This window comes from Rhinichthys klamathensis, unplaced genomic scaffold, assembly GCF_029890125.1.
Source record: "Rhinichthys klamathensis goyatoka isolate OS25496 unplaced genomic scaffold, OSU_Roscu_1.1 h1tg000487l_1, whole genome shotgun sequence".
NCBI classification, from domain to species: domain Eukaryota; kingdom Metazoa; phylum Chordata; class Actinopteri; order Cypriniformes; family Leuciscidae; genus Rhinichthys; species Rhinichthys klamathensis.
Genome location: NW_026606974.1, coordinates 574,441 through 586,826, shown reverse-complemented (window position 1 = coordinate 586,826; position 12,386 = coordinate 574,441). Strand labels below are relative to the sequence as shown.

General features: G+C 45.3%; 1 protein-coding gene across 4 annotated transcripts in view; it reads right to left on the bottom strand.

The window, feature by feature from the left end:
- The window catches only part of grid2 (glutamate receptor, ionotropic, delta 2), a 493,389-nt gene that overhangs the window by 118,853 nt on the left and 362,150 nt on the right, over window positions 1-12,386 (bottom strand). The window lies entirely within an intron of this gene.

Below are 12,386 nucleotides of genomic sequence, written 5' to 3'. Positions count from 1 at the left end.
ACCAACGCTCAAGAAACCCAACCTTGATCCAACTATACTATCCAACTTCCGCCCTATATCCCACCTGTCATTTCTGTCCAAGTTGATGGAGAAGCTGGTTTTCTCCCAGCTTCAGTCTCATCTCCAACGGCACGACATTGGTGACAAATTTCAGTCTGGTTTCAGAACTAGACATAGCACCGAATCGGCACTACTGAGGGTCCATAATGACATTCTTGGAGCCCTGGACTGTAAAAGCTCTGTGGTTTTGGTGTTACTGGATCTGACCGCTGCATTTGACACTGTGGATCATGCCATTCTCATCTCCCGTCTTCAACATGTTGTCGGCCTGCAGGGCGCAGTGCTTAATTGGTTTATTTCATATCTCACTAATAGAACTTTTTCAGTAATGCTTAATGACTTTTCATCTTCACCTGCTCCTCTGACCTCTGGTGTGCCCCAAGGATCCATTCTCGGACCGATTCTGTTTTCTTTATATATGCTGCCACTTGGTCAACTCATCTCCAATCACAATGTTAATTTCCATTTTTATGCTGACGACCTCCAGATCTACCTTCCTGTGATTCTGAGAAATCGTTTTGCGCTGGATCCTCTCCATAACTGTCTTCAGGACATCAAACAGTGGCTTTCCCAGAATTTCCTTCATTTGAATGAAGGAAAGACTGAGTACATCCTGTTCAACCCGGACTCACCCAATGGGTCTTTCAGTTTCGGCCCTCTAACACCTCATTTTGCACCCAATGTGCGTAACTTGGGTGTTATTTTAGAGAAGAGTATGCAGTACGATGTACAGATCAGTGCAGTCGTGAAGGCGAGTTTTTATCAGTTAAGGCTCCTGAGTAAGGTCAAATCAATTTTGTCCAGAGCTGATCTTGAAAAGGCCATTCATGCCTTTATCAGCTCGAGGATAGATTACTGCAATGCCCTTTACATTGGACTTAATCAATCACTCATCAATAGGCTTCAACTGGTTCAAAATTCAGCAGTACGTCTCCTTTGCAATACCTCCAAACGTTCGCATATCACCCCTGTCCTCCGCTCGCTCCACTGGCTTCCGGTGCGGTTTAGGGTGGAGTATAAGGTCCTGTTGTTTGTGTTCAAGGCCATCAATGGTATGGCCCCGGCCTACCTCGCAGAACTGTTAACGGTCTATCAACCTGTCAGAACCCTGCGCTCCTCTGAACACACCTCTTTGGTGACTCCTAAATTCAAATATAAAAAGTTTGGTGGTAGGTCATTTGCCGTCCAAGGCCCAAAGCTGTGTAACGCACTTCCACCTCATATGCGAAGTATTACTATGTTGAGTACTTTTAAATCGCAGTTGAAAACTCATCTATTCAGACGAGCTTTTAACCCGTAGCTTCCGTCCCGTTTCAATTAGCTATTTTATGTACACTTATGTTTTTATATATTGTTGTTTATTGATGTTTTTACTGGAAAGCGCCTTGTGCACCTTTTGGTTGTTGTAAGGCGCTCTACAAATAAAATTTGAATTGAATTTGAATGTGAGCGGTGAGGACCAGCCTGCCGCATCACAAACGTCTTGAAGAGAAACTCCAAATAGTAAGGCTTTAGAGGCCGCCATACCCCTCGTAGAATGAGCTCTGACCGCCAAAGGACACGGCAGGTCAGAGTACTCGTATGCAAGTGAAATAGCCTCAACTATCCACTTACTAACCGTCTGTTTAGAAGCAGGAAGACCCTTCTTAGGTGATCCAAAGCAAATAAATAACTGGTCGGACTTCCTCATTGACGATGTCCGATGAACATAAGTATCCAGTGCTCGCACTGGACACAAGAGGTTCAGCCTTTCCTGGTCCGCAGATGTAAAAGGAGGAGGACAGAAAGCCTGCAGCACAATAGGCCTCGGAGTCAAGGTCGGCACCTTAGGGACGTATCCCTGTTTTGGATATAAGAATGCCTTGACCATCCCCGGTGCAAACTCAAGGCAAGTGGGGGAAACCGAAAGGGCCTGAAGGTCTCCAACTCTCTTAAGGGACGAAATAGCTAGCAGAAAGATAGTCTTAAAGGTAAGAAACTTCTCTGAAACCGAATCTAAGGGCTCGAATGGAGCCCTAGACAGGCCTTCTAGTACTAAAGCAAGATCCCAAGCTGGCACCCTAGTGCGAGTTGCAGGCCTTAGCCTCAAAGTGCCACGAAGGAAACGTGTAATCAGGGGGTCTCGACCCAACGATGTACCCCCCACCAGGGCGTGGTAAGCCGCAATGGCCGCCACGTAGACCTTGAGCGTGGAAGGACATAGACCTGACGTAAAGCGCTCCTGCAGGAACTCGAGTACTGTGTTCACAGAACAGTTAACTGGATCCCACTGATGTCGGTGACACCATACAGAAAAAACTCTCCATTTAAGCGCATATAGTTTCCTAGTAGCTGGAGCTCTGGAGCTTAGAATGGTCTCAGCAGCCTCAGCTGAGAGACCACTCTCTATGAGTTGGGCCCCCTCAGAGGCCAAACCCACAGGTTCCAAATTTCTGGTCGAGGGTGAAATATTGTGCCCCCGGCCTGAGACAGAAGGTCTCTCCTGATCGGGATCTCCAAGGGAGGACCGTCTAAGAGATGGATCAGGTCCGCAAACCAGATCCGACTCGGCCAGCGTGGTGCTACTAGCAGTAGGCTTATTCCGTACTGGCGGACTCGTTCCAGAACTCCTGGGAGCAGAGCAACAGGGGGAAATGCGTACAGACGTAGCCTCGGCCACGTCTGCACCATAGCATCCAGCCCCAGGGGGGCTGGGTGAGTAAGGGAGAACCAAAGTGGACAGTGCGTTGTATGCTGAGACGCAAACAGATCCACCTCTGCTTGGCCGTAAAACTCCCAAATTTTCTCCACCGCCTCGGGGTGGAGTCTCCAGTCCCCTGGCCTCAGCTCCTGCCTCGACAGGATGTCTGCCCCAATATTCTGGTCCCCAGGAATATACACTGCCCTCAGGGAGAGTACCTTCCCCAGAGACCACAGGAGGATCTGGTGCGCCAGCTTGCAAAGCGGACGCGACCGCAGACCCCCCTGACGGTTCAGATAAGAGACCACCGATGTGTTGTCTGTACGGACGAGCACATGATGGCCCCTCAGGTCTGGGAGGAATTGCTTCAACGCATTGAAGACGGCCATCATCTCCAGGCAATTTATGTGCCAAGAAAGATGATGACTCCTCCACCGACCCTGAACCGAGCGGCCTTCCATTACCGCTCCCCAGCCGGTGAGGGAAGCATCTGTCGAGATCGTAACTCGATGGCAGAGAGCTCCCAACACCGGACCCTGGGTTAAGAACCAGTGTTTTCTCCATATAACCAAGGCACGAAGGCATCGCCGCGTGATCTTGATCATACGAAGTGGGTTTCCCCTCGGGGAGAACCCTCTGGTCCTGAGCCACCACTGCAAAGGTCTCATGTACAGCAGGCCAAAAGGAATCACGTTGGACGCTGCCGCCAAAAGACCCAACAGTCTCTCGAACTGTTTTACAGTGCGTGACTGGCCTAGCTTTAGCTCTTTGGTGGCTGTCAGGATAGCAGCTACACGAACGGGCGATAGAGTGGCCCGCATCGTCACTGAATCCCATACCACACCAAGGAAAGTAGGTGGTTCTCTGTACTGGAGAAAGCACACTTTTCTTGGCATTGAGCCTCAACCCCAACATCTGCATATGAGCGAGAACGACACCTCGGTGCCGAACCGCCAACTGCTCTGATTCCGCTAGAATCAGCCAGTCGTTGATGTAGTTCAGAATACGTATGCCCTGAAGCCTGAGAGGGGCTAGAGCTGCATCCACGCATTTCGTGAACGTGCGGGGTGATAAAGCTAGACCGAAAGGAAGAACCCGATATTGGTATTCTTTGCCCCCGAAAGAAAACCTTAGGAACTTCCTGTGCTGAGGGAGGATGGAGACATGGAAGTAAGCGTCCTTCAGATCTATCGTGACAAACCAGTCCTCGGATCTGATTTGAGTCACGATCTGCTTGAGTGTCAGCATCTTGAACTTGAGTTTCTGTACTGAACGATTTAACAGACGAAGATCTAAAATGGGACGCAACCCTCCATCCTTTTTTGGAACAATGAAATAACGGCTGTAAAAACCCGACTCTCTGTCGGGTGAGTACACCTGTTCTATAGCTTCCTTTGCTAACAGGGCCTTTACCTCTTGCTCCATTACCAGAGCCTGCTCGGGATGCACCACTGTGGGCAGCACCCCGTTGTAACGAGGAGGACGAGAACCAAACTGGATTCTGTATCCTTTCTCTACAATCTGCAGGACCCAACGAGAAATATTCGGCAGAAGCTTCCACGCTGCCAGAAAATTTACTAAGGGAACCAGCCTCTCGAGGCTGGTCTCTGGTGTTATCGAGACGGCTAATTCCGGAGCCTGAAACATAATGGCAGGAACTACCTGAACTGGCCGCTCTAAGGCCCCCCTCAGAGGGCGCGAAACCGATGCTGTGCCGCAGCATAGCATCAGCGACTCGCTGGAGACCGCTGCGCCCTGAAGCACCGAGGGTGGCAGGGTTGGCAGAACGGTCTCGTGAGGACCCCGAAATGGAACGGGCACCGTATAATGAGGTGTACACCGCTCCACTTCGGTCGGGGCTGTCCTCACAGGCCTGATGCATGAACATCAGGACCTTTTTTTTTGAACCGAAGCCTTCTTCGCCTGAAGAACGGTCCTCAGATCCGGCTTCGACTTAGAAGACTTCGGTTGAGAGGGTTGCGTCCGTCTCCAGTCTCTACGTGGAGGTGCACGAGACGCAACACTCTCTTTCTGATGCACACGATATGATGAGCTCGACGGCTGGGGCTGCTCACGCCCAGCAGCCCCAGGGGGCTGGACCCGGCGAGGGATAAACTTTTTAAAAACGTCAGCTTGTTTCTTTGACTCCTGAAATCTCTCGACGACCGCGTGGACTGCGTCGCCGAAGAGACCAGAAGGTTCAAGCGGAGCATCTAATAAAAAAGCTCGATCTTTTTCTTTAATTTCAGACAGATTTAACCATAAATGTCTCTCAGTAGCTACCAAGGCTGCCATAGACCGCCCAATTGCTCTGGCGGTCTCCTTAGTAGCCCTGAGAGAAAGATCGGTAGCCCGACGAAGTTCACGAATATCGTCATGACTGACTCCCTCACTACTATCCAGATCCCCCAGCAGGTCAGCTTGATAAGCCTGGAGCACTGCCATAGTATGCAGACATGCTCCAGCTTGACCTGCTGCCGTATAAGCTTTGCCCACTAACACCGAAGTGGCTTTGAGCGGTCTAGTGGGCAAAGCCGAGGATTTCAGAGACGATGCGGGACCAGGGGAAAGATAACTGGCTAAATTCTCTTCCGCCTGGGGCATCGCCTCATAACCATACTCTTTCAGCCCTCTTATTCTCAAATAAGTATTAACTTGAGGGCTGAAAAGACGTGATGAGTAAGGTTTATTCCACGATTTAGATATTTCATTGTGCAAATCGGGAAAAAATGGAAGCCCTCGTGGTGGAGATAATGTGGTGGAAGATAAAAAGCGCTCATCTAATTTGCTTTTAGGACGAGCGCCCTTCTTCTCAGATGGCCATTCAATATTTAATTTCTCTACAGCCCGCGACATAACATCCACCAGCTCATCATATGCTGGGGAAATAAATTGTGAATCTCTTTCCCCCATGTGTGTGCTTTCACTCTCCAAACTCATCGCATCAACCTCCTCGGAGGAAGAGCAATAAAGTAATGGAGGGCTCTCTCCCCGGGCGGAAGAAACCGCAGAGCGTGCTTCCGACACCGGGGGGAGAGCGTTGGATCTCTCGGGTAAGGAAGGAGAAAGAGCCCTCGGACCCGTCTCCAACCCCTCCGAAAGTTCCTTTTGCGATCCCCAGGAATGCAATCTCCGCGCTGCCTCAGCAGACGCGGGTCCTGATCCCTGCGGATCGCGAGCCTGCCCACTCTCTTTATCAAAGAGTGACAGGCGAGAGCGGAGCATGCGAAGCGGTAACATCTCACAATGCTGGCACTCAGCCCCCTCGAAGGCTGAGACCGCATGCTCCACTCCCAAACAAACGACACAAAGCTCGTGTGTGTCCCCACCCGTTAAATAACGCGGGCAGGGAGAAGCACACTGTTTGTACACTTGTTTAGTTTCCATCCTTTTCCGCAACAGACAACAGTAAATAGACAGAGACAAAATGACACAGATCGCTTGCTGAGACGCAGAAGCTAATGCCGCGTTTCACCGGGTGAGCCTTTATCCCTTCCTGGTCATGACGTCACCCGCCCGTGACGCTCATTCTTTCCATTGGACTAGTTGACATTGATGCTCAGACGCATGCACGCTGGGGGCGTTCCCAAGGCGTCAAGTGACGCATCGAGAGTTCCCTCAAAAGGGAACTTTTTTTATGCTCAAACAGCAACATTACACACTAGGGTGACGTGTCACAACACCGGTAATCCCGGTGTCACCGTGGGGGGCGGGGGGGGTTAAATAGCTTTTAAATGCGTGCGCGTTATACTTTCACTTTCGAAATAAGCGTCAATTGCTTGAATGGACAAAAAAACAACAACTCGGCTCGCTGATAGTAAAACGGGGTTAAATAGCTTTTAAATGCGTGCGCGTTATACTTTCACTTTCGAAATAAGCGTCAATTGGCAATTCAGCGTCAATTGCTTGAATGGACAAAAAAACAACAACTCGGCTCGCTGATAATAAAACTTTTATTTATAGACAGAACTTTTATTAGCATAACGAACGAATAAAAATAACCCCATGCATAGGCTGAAAATCGTCAAACTGTGGGCCCAAACAAATAAGAACCATAAAACGTTTATTAACGAATAAGAAAATGAAACAGGCCTAAATAAATTACACATTCCGCCATTATCTTGCTTTTCTTTAATTTGACTCGTTCTCATCTCCACACGTGCTAAATGGAATCCTGATGCTTGCTGATCTGTGACATGACTGGCTCTTGGCACGCACTGCGCAGTTCAGTTTTTAATTATAATGTATGCTCTCTTCTGAACTAAATAATTGATAATTATTATTTTTTTATTAATTCAAATAAATATTTTAGCAAAAACGAATACTTTAAAAAAGTCAAGACATCGCGGTGTCACGGTGGGAAAGTGATGTCACCGGTGATGGGGCTTAAAACCGGTAACACCGTCAACACCGTCTATCGCGGCATGCCTATTACACACTAACTAAAGTTGAATAATTGAAAAAGCTTAATAGGACCCTTTTCAAGTTAATTAGAAATCACAATAGCATAATATCCAATCACTTGACAACACCACTAAGTCGGTTATTTTATATGAAAGTCAGCAACAGAGTATTGATAAAACGTGCATTTATGAAGAAACAAATTAGATTCCCTTGTTTATCTGCACTGCAACAGATTTCTAAACTCTTGCTGAACACAATCTTGCAAAGTCGAAAGTTGGAGGAGCTCAACTTAGCAAGGAGCTTTCACAGGCTTGGCTGCATTCAACACACAGCTGCTAGCTGAAGACCATTGACCAACCATTTGAGAGCAGCAAAGTCAAGTCACCTTTATTTATAAAGCGCATTATACAATACAGATTGTTTCAAAGCAGCTTTACAGTGATAAACAGGAAAAATTACTGTTTATCTATTGTTCATCTGAAGTCTGTTCAGTGTTCAGATCTGTTGTAAAGATCAATTATTAAAATAGTTAATTTCAACTATAAAGCAGTTCTGCAAAAAATGATGTCATCGTCCAGCTCAGTTCAGTTCTCATACAACAGTGTCAGTGCAGTCAGAACAATAATATTGTTGAATATTAAGTGTCCCCAACTAAGCAAGCCAGAGGCAACAGTGGCAAGGAACCCAAACTCAATCAGCTGACAGAATGGAGAAAAAAAACCTTGGGAGAAACCAGGCTCAGTCGGGGGGCCAGTTCTACTCTGGCCAACTAACGAACACAGTGCCATTATGATTCATCACGCTGGTATGGAGCCGAAGCTTGCCTTAGGGTCTGTGCGGAGGACCTGTCTGGTTCTTGTGGTCTCTGCTGAGGACCTGTGCTGGTGACTGTCATGTCGACAAGGCCTTGACAGGGGATCGTCTAGTAGACACGGTCTCTGCTGACATTCCACGCTGCGTTGTGGTGGTGTCTAGGTGCAGCAAACATCTTCCTCCGGAGTCTTCAGCAGCTCTGTTCACATTCCATTGCAATCCAATACCACGGTAGTGTGGCGCCAGCGGCCCAGTGAAAATAATAGCCTGCTGTTTATTTTTCATATTCTCTTAAACAAATCCCTATTGATGTCTGAAGTGTTTCTGGGAATATGTCAGGCAGATTTATCATGGAAGGAGTGTTATTGACTGCATGCAGCCTTCACATTAAACCAGCGCTTTCTAATCCTCACCAGACCCCCCTCGCTCAATAAGCTATTAGAGGAAGTGAGGATATGCATGCCAACTCGCACTATAGCCCACGAAGTGCCATCTATCAGACCTCCCTCTGAGGGGCTTGTGCAAGACCCTGCTAGATTATCTCGGACCACTCGGCCATCAGCACGATCTGAAGAATATCTGTAGCACTTAGACTAGGGGCAAAAGTACAGCGACAATGACCCCTTATAACAGGATTCCTCCAATATCGTTTTTTATCTACATTGAGATGAAGCCTTGCTCTTATTGAGCTGGCCTAGTAGGGGTACGGTTCCCCACACTCGTGTTCAACCCATGTTGCATTGATTCCCTCCCTCATTATACAGCCATTCCTTCCACCCAAGTACACACGCAGTGGTTTAAATTCACACTGATCTTGTGGACAATCTCTACTTTGGAAATCGATAGAAGACATGGAGTAAAGGTGATACAAAAATGTTGCTAACATTAGCATCATCCTGTTTTGTTCAAGTGTTATTGCTGCGGGCATGCATTTGGGTCGATGATGGGACAATCTATTATTTTATTCAACTCTACATTAAAAACCTATACAACTATTTCACAATATTATGGTTTTTACTGTATGTTTCTTAAAATAAATGCAGCCTTGGTGAGCATAAGAGACTTCTTATATAAATGAATTAGGGCTGTCAGTTAAACGCGTTATTAACGGCGTTAACGCAAACCCATTTTAACGGTGTCAATTTTTACATCGCACGATTAACGGCCTTTTTGGCCTAGCAAACTTTGTAGTTTTTTTCACATGCTTTTGCAACAGGACGCGGCATGCTGCGCTATGAAACCCATTCATTTCAATGGCTTGCGCCGTGCGAGGACGTTTTGTTGCTTCGTCGACCAAAGCGCAAGCGGATCTAGCTAGACCGGAAACAAAACAACAGGCACGACGCCACACACACTTGTCTAGGCTTGCCAGCCGGCCAAATAGTAGGTTAATGTTATGTTTTGAGTGAATGACGAGCGCGAGACGCCGAAATGGATGCCAATAAGATTCTGAATGGAAAGATTACTTTTAAAAAGGTGCCAAATGGTTCCATTGACAAGACCAAAGTGATCTGTGTGTTTTGTCGTTGTGAACTGAGCTATCATCATCGCAGCACGTCCAGTCTGAAATACCACTTGATGGCCAAGCACACACACAGCTGATGCGAATTCTCCGCCCCCTCGTCAATATCAGGACCTGTCAGTATTTCTTTCACATTTTTATTGATGGACGTTACATTGTGTGAGAGATTATTTGCTCCAAGTGAGAATGTTAGTGTGAAATTGAACAGTATTGTCAAAGTTGTTTCAACAAACAACATTTGCACAAAGCAAGCCGATCCACTTTTCCATGTTGATAAGAGCATTAAAATGAGAAAAAAGAAAATACAAAAAGAAATCAAGAGACATTTAGAATAGATAAAAATGTGTGATTAATTGCGAGTTAACTATGCCATTAATGCGATTAATCGCGATTAAATATTTTAATCGTTTGACAGCATTAATATATATATATATATATATATATAAGTCTTAGGCACGTTAATATTTTCAGTGTCAGTGGGTAATATCAGTTTACATTTCCAAATATACATTTTTCCACTAATTGTAATAATCCAGTGAGATTTTTGTATGTACAAGGAGTCTGACAACAGCTGGTATATGCTCCACATGGATATCTGATCTCACCATCACATAGTCTGTCTGTGATTACATAAAAAAAAACTGAGACAGATTAAATCCAGAAGAACTGCGTCAACTTTTCCAAGACGCTTGAAGAAACCTTCTTGCAAAGCTACGGTACTGTGAAAAGTTTTAGGCACTTGTGTTAAAAAAAGGGACTTTTGCACAGTACTGAATATATATATATATATATATATATATACATTACTTGATTATTCATTTATGAATATACTATATGACTTCAGTCTTCGCCCATCTTCTACAGACGTTCTGAAGATTCTCTCATGCATGCAGCTATGATCTACCGGTGAGTAAATCAAAAACATGTGTCATGGTGCATTGAGACTGCAAGGTTTCACGGCAGCTGTGTGTGTGTACTCAGTCAGTTTTTATGTTTGGAACAGTACCAGCGTTTCTCAGACTGGTGAAGGGCTGTCGGAGCTGGCATGTCACGTATCCTGACACGCCTGCCACTGGGGCAGCTGGGAGCAGTAGGGAGTTTAAGTTGCAAGGAGCTGGTGAGCCGCTACCAGTTAGTAGTAAGACCGAAGGGAGCGCTCCATCAGTCACCAACAGGGAGCATGAGCCTTCCCCATCCACCTGAAGGTTTACTTTACAAATGACAACATATCCCATGGTTACAAGCTCCCTGCTTCCCTAACCATATGCTACACCACAAGGGTCCATGGAACTACCGTGGCACTCTTACTTCGCTTTTCCTAAATTTTTTGAGGAATAATTCATCCTGATTTTAATACAATGTTTGAACTAGAAATTACAATTTTGCATGCAAAGACATTGCAGCTTCAGTTAGTCTCTATGGAAAAGAGGTAAATCAATGTTCGGCTGGAACACCTGTGAACTGCAAATTAAAGTTGTTATGTTATGTTATGTTATTATCCAGAAGTCTTTGAGCAAGGCAAAGACAAACTTTGTTTAATTCTTAATAGACACAGCCAAATATTGACATGATAGGATACAGACTAGAATATAGTTGAATAAATAATGATAAAAATCCATCCAGTGTTTTTGTTTTAATCTCCTTATATGTTTTCCCCTGAATCAAATTGAGCCGTTCGTTTTTGTGACGTCAATAAAACGGACGCCCCTCCCACGATTGTTGATTGACAGCAGCATTTCAACACAGACCCGCCCTCGCTCGTGAGCCAGCTGTCAATCATAGTCCGCGTTGATACTGGAGCACGGTCTATGAGCAGAATGGCGTCTAAGCGATTGTGGTGTTCTGTTCTTGGGTGTAATAACGAACACAGTCATTTTAATGTTCCTAAATCCAAACCGCTGAAGACGCAGTGGCTGAGTTTGTTTTTGAAGGGAATATTCCCCACGAGCAACGTCAATGCTTTCATGTTTGCGCGAATCACTTCACACACCAGACTGCTTTATAAACGAGGAGGGTCAGTATAAAGCTGGTTTTGCTAAGAAGCTGCTCCTGAAAAAAGGATCGGTACCAGCTATTCGTGTTCCTGCTGAACCTCCAGAAGAACTGAAGTGAGTGTACGTTTTATTAACCTTTATATTAATATTTATATTAATCTTTGCAAATCGCTTGCACGCTTGGCGATGAATGCGGCTAAGGTTTACACTCAGGGTACATTACGGCATGTTTTCTATGTACGACGTTCTCAATATAATTCATAATCCCACGTTTATAATGAACAACGCGTTATGGTTATTGTGTTATTGTGTTACAAACGGTGTACGCACAGAACAGAGGGGCGCGGTGAGCAAAGCTCATTATCATTTAAAGTCATATGCACTGAAACGGCGTGCTGAAAACAGAGCTGTTTTTGACCAGGTAAAATAAGTGTTTTCTTACAATACTAATGAGAATTTTTAATTAAAGTATATTACAAACTTTTAATTTAGACCCTAAAGAATCATATTAGCTTGTACAAAAATGGTATTATATGACCCCTTTAAGAAGCCTATGGAGGAGTGATCCAGCTCTCAGATTTAATCAAAAATATTTGAATTTGTGTTCCGAAGATGAACGAAAGTCTTACGGGGTTGGAACAACATGAGGGTGAGTAGTTACTGACAGAATTTTTTTAATTTTGGGGTGAACTAACCCTTTAATCAAACTTATGTGGTGCAACATGCACAGGAAATATAATAAGGAGAACCTCCGCATACTCTTGTGACTGTGAATAAAGATATTTATATAAAATATTTCAAAGATAAAAAAGACACATTATTTTCACAAGATGTAATATAAATATATGGTATCCCCAGAATGTGTCTGTGAAATTTCAGCTCAGAATACCCCCCAGATCATTTATTATAGTTT